Source organism: Oncorhynchus kisutch, linkage group LG29 (assembly GCF_002021735.2).
Source record: "Oncorhynchus kisutch isolate 150728-3 linkage group LG29, Okis_V2, whole genome shotgun sequence".
Lineage (NCBI taxonomy): Eukaryota > Metazoa > Chordata > Actinopteri > Salmoniformes > Salmonidae > Oncorhynchus > Oncorhynchus kisutch.
In genome coordinates this window covers 38897677-38902898 of record NC_034202.2, presented here as the reverse complement: position 1 = coordinate 38902898, position 5222 = coordinate 38897677, and positions in this window count along the sequence as shown.

Below are 5222 nucleotides of genomic sequence, written 5' to 3'. Positions count from 1 at the left end.
CCTTCTAGAACAGAACAGGGGAGGGGGGTGAAGAGGGACAGGGAATAGGGGAGAGATAGAGGGACTGGGGACAGGGGACAGGGGAGAGATAGAGGGACAGGGAATAGGGGAGAGATAGAGGGACTGGGGACAGGGGAGAGATAGAGGGACTGGGGACAGGGGAGAGATAGAGGGACTGGGGACAGGGGAGAGATAGAGGAACTGGGGACAGGGGAGAGATAGAGGAACTGGGGACAGGGGAGAGATAGAGAGACAGGGGACAGGGGAGAGATAGAGAGACAGGGGACAGGGGAGAGATAGAGAGACAGGGGACAGATAGAGGGACAGGGGAGAGATAGAGAGACAGGGGACAGATAGAGGGACAGGGGAGAGATAGAGGGACAGGGGACAGGGGACAGGGGAGAGATAGAGAGACTGGGGACAGATAGAGGGACAGGGGACAGGGGAGAGATAGAGAGACTGGGGACAGGGGAGAGATAGAGAGACTGGGGACAGTGGCCGGTGGCCGATGGTCAAGGAAAAGCAGAAGAGGTGAAGAAGAAGAAGAAGAAGAAGAAGAACATAAGGGACTTTTCCAAACGTCTTCTCACTGAACAGAACACACATTGGAGAGCTGTAGATCTGAAGAGGGTCGACATGCTAGTTAACCCTTTGTGAGGATCAGAGTTCTACGTAGTAGCAAGGACTGTGTCTCCTCTAGATACAGTCTGGGTCAACCTGTACCAGCAGCCAGCTATGGGACACCTTTTAATGCAACACTCCATGTTTGTATTTGTCTTTTACATTTATTCATTTTTCCACTGAGGTTTGAAGAAAAATGATGTCGTATGGTGGTTAACGTTTCAGAAGAACTTGTTTTGGATACAGAAAAGAAATAGAGAAATAGAGAAAAATGTGTACGTATATTTAGCTACAGTTAGTTTTTCTGGATGGATCAAGCACTTCCTTGATGAACAGAACTGTCTGATCTCTCTCAAAGAAGCTACAAGAAAGAGATGAACAGAAAGCAAGATACTCAACTCCATACTCTTCCTCTTCTTCCTCACCCTACTCTCTCCAGAACAGTGATGTCTTTCTGTAGTGTTTGGCTACTAGCTATACTTCAGTACACATGAACAATTTACAGACCATAACTCACCTACATGCTAGTTGCATCTGGACTCCACTTTCAGGTCCAGTAGACAGGGGTTTATTATGGCTAAGAGAAGACCAGGGGTCTGTTCAGTAGACACAAAACGTTTCTAAATGTAGTAGGAACCAAACTAACTTGGTTAATTAGAAAGCTAATTAACGTTTTCCTTATTTGATGCTTTTCTGAACGTGACTCAACCCCCGTGTTCTCTGTCCGTTGACACAGTTCTGAACGTTGACTCAACCCCCGAGGTCTCTGTCCGTTGACACAGTTCTGAACGTTGACTCAACCCCCGAGGTCTCTGTCCGTTGACACAGTTCTGAACGTTGACTCAACCCCCGAGGTCTCTGTCCGTTGACACAGTTCTGAACGTTGACTCAACCCCCGAGGTCTCTGTCCGTTGACACAGTTCTGAACGTTGACTCAACCCCGGAGGTCTCTGTCCGTTGACACAGTTCTGAACGTTGACTCAACCCCCGAGGTCTCTGTCCGTTGACACAGTTCTGAACGTTGACTCAACCCCCGAGGTCTCTGTCCGTTGACACAGTGTTGCAGGTAGAAATAACAGAACATAGATCACATTTCACAAGGAAAAAGAGAACAATGTATTTTCTATCGATGTAATATCTACATCTGCAACCCTTTTCACTGTTCTCTCCATGTAGCCAGAGGAGCACAGTGAGAGAAGTCTCAAAATGGCACCCGTACGGTTCTGGTCAGACATAGTGGACTATATTGAATAGGGTGCCAACTGGGACTTATATCCGGACTGACTAACTCTTGTAACAGAACATGTTTTGGTGACAGGGTCTTGTTTGTACTCTATGTAAATAATATAATTTAATTTATTTTAATAGTTCACAATATATTTCTTTATCTACATCTAAAAAACAACATAACAATACGAGTCAGTGTACATTCATATCTAATAAACAGAAAGTCAGCGTGGATCGACTTCCTGTCACACGACTCGGGGAATGACGACAACTTCCTCTTCACGGTGTCTTCAGGATACTGTAGTCACAGAGTTTCTGAACTCGCGAGACTTATGGGAGCGCTTGCGAAGCAGATTCGGCGGACCTGACCGAGTTTAAGAGTAGTTGTGAATGATTCCTTTCAGTTGTCAATTTTCTTTATTTTTTAAAAGGCAACAACCTAGATTTAAACCTAAACCCTAGATTTAAACCTAAACCTAGATTTAAACCTAAACCTAGATTTAAACCGATGTTCTGAGTAGCTGACCATGTTATTACTACAACCCCGTCAACGTGTCACACTGACACCTTCTCATTTTCCTCAACAAACAAAATCAAAACAAAAAACAGCTTGATATCGAAGGAGTCGATGACCGTTAGACCCCGATGACGTGTTTCTGTGCATGAGTTTATGCGAGCCAACGTCGTCATGACATCGCCGTGATCGGGGGGTTTCTATTGGAGAAGTTGTTTCTACATATATCTTCACACCATCTGTGCTGTAGTATTTAACCAGTCATCACAGTAGCTGTCTGGGAAACGTGAGGCGTTCAGTTCAACTCCTCTCCCCAGTGTATTAGAATCAGTTGTATGCGATACCTATACCTCTGTTCAACTAATAAAGTCAATACTGTTGGCATGCGTGTGGGATTTTATTTAATGAATATACTCTAAATGAAATCAGAAATTAATAGTGTATGTACCAGCTGCTTGTTATTACTGTGTCTGCTGCAGCATCCACATTATGGGTTCCTCTTATGAGTTCCATTATGGGTTCCTCTTATGGGTTCCATTATGGGTTCCTCTAGGTTCCTCTTATGAGTTCCATTATGGGTTCCATTATGGGTTCCTCTTATGGGTTCCATTATGGGTTCCTCTTATGAGTTCCATTATGAGTTCCATTACGGCTTCCTCTTATGGGTTCCATTATGAGTTCCATTATGGGTTCCATTATGAGTTTCTCTTATGGGTTCCATTATGAGTTCCATTATGGGTTCCATTATGGGTTCCTCTTCTGGGTTCCATTATGGGTTCGTCTTATGAGTTCCATTACGGGTTCCTATTATGGGTTCCTCTTATGGGTTCCATTACGGGTTCCTCTTATGGGTTCCATTATGGGTCCCATTATGGGTTCCTCTTATGGGTCCCATTACGGGTTCCTCTTATGGGTTCCATTATGGGTTCCTCTTATGGGTTCCATTGTGGGATCCTCTTATGAGTTCCATTATGGGTTCCTCTTATGGGTTCCTCTTATGAGTTCCATTATGGGTTCCTCTTATGGGTTCCATTATGGGTCCCATTATGGGTTCCTCTTATGGGTCCCATTACGGGTTACTCTTATGGGTTCCATTATGGGTTCCTCTTATGGGTTCCATTATGGGTTCCTCTTATGGGTTCCATTGTGGGATCCTCTTATGAGTTCCAATATGGATTCCATTATGGGTTCCTCTTATGGGTTCCTCTTATGAGTTCCATTATGGGTTCCTCTTATGGGTTCCATTATGGGTTCCTCTTATGGGTTCCACTATGGGTTCCATTATGGGTTCCATTATGGGTTCCTCTTATGAGTTCCATTATGAGTTCCATTACGGGTTCCTCTTATGGGTTCCATTATGAGTTCCATTATGGGTTCCATTATGGGTCCCTCTTATGGGTTCCATTATGAGTTCCTCTTATGGGTTCCATTATGAGTTCCATTATGGGTTCCATTATGGGTTCCTCTTATGAGTTGCATTTTTTTTATTTTTTTTTATTTCACCTTTATTTAACCAGGTAGGCTAGTTGAGAACAAGTTCTCATTTGCAACTGCGACCTGGCCAAGATAAAGCATAGCAGTGTGAGCATACAACAAAGAGTTACACATGGAGTAAACAATTAACAAGTCAATAACACAGTAGAAAACAAAGGGGGGGTCTATATACAATGTGTGCAAAAGGCATGAGGAGGTAGGCAAATAATTACAATTTTGCAGATTAACACTGGAGTGATAAAAGATCAGATGGTCATGTACAGGTAGAGATATTGGTGTGCAGAAGAGCAGAAAAGTAAATAAATAAAAACAGTACGGGGATGAGGTAGGTGAAAAGGGTGGGCTATTTACCAATAGACTATGTACAGCTGCAGCGATCGGTTAGCTGCTCAGATAGCTGATGTTTGAAGTTGGTGAGGGAGATAAAAGTCTCCAACTTCAGCGATTTTCGCAATTCGTTCCAGTCACAGGCAGCAGAGTACTGGAACGAAAGGCAGCCAAATGAGGTGTTGGCTTTAGGGATGATCAGTGAGATACACCTGCTGGAGCGCGTGCTACGGATGGGTGTTGCCATCGTGACCAGTGAGCTGAGATAAGGCGGAGCTTTACCTAGCATAGACTTGTAGATGACCTGGAGCCAGTGGGTCTGGCGACGAATATGTAGCGAGGGCCAGCCGACTAGAGCATACAAGTCGCAGTGGTGGTTAGTATAAGGTGCTTTAGTGACAAAACGGATGGCACTGTGATAGACTGCATCCAGTTTGCTGAGTAGAGTGTTGGAAGCCATTTTGTAGATGACATCGCCGAAGTCCATTACGTTCCATTACGGGTTCCTCTTATGGGTTCCATTATGAGTTCCATTATGGGTTCCATTATGAGTTCCATTATGGGTTCCATTACGGGTTCCTCGTATGGGTTCCATTATGAGTTCCATTATGGGTTCCATTATGAGTTTCTCTTATGGGTTCCATTATGAGTTCCATTATGGGTTCCATTATGGGTTCCTCTTCTGGGTTCCATTATGGGTTCCATTATGGGTTCGTCTTATGAGTTCCATTATGGGTTCCTATTATGGGTTCCTCTTATGGGTTCCATTATGGGTCCTCTTATGGGTTCCATTACGGGTTCCTCTTATGGGTTCCATTATGGGTCCCATTATGGGTTCCTCTTATGGGTCCCATTACGGGTTCCTCTTATGGGTTCCATTATGGGTTCCTCTTATGGGTTCCATTGTGGGATCCTCTTATGAGTTCCATTATGGATTCCATTATGGGTTCCTCTTATGGGTTCCTCTTATGAGTTCCATTATGGGTTCCTCTTATGGGTTCCATTATGGGTTCCTCTTATGGGTTCCACTATGGGTTCC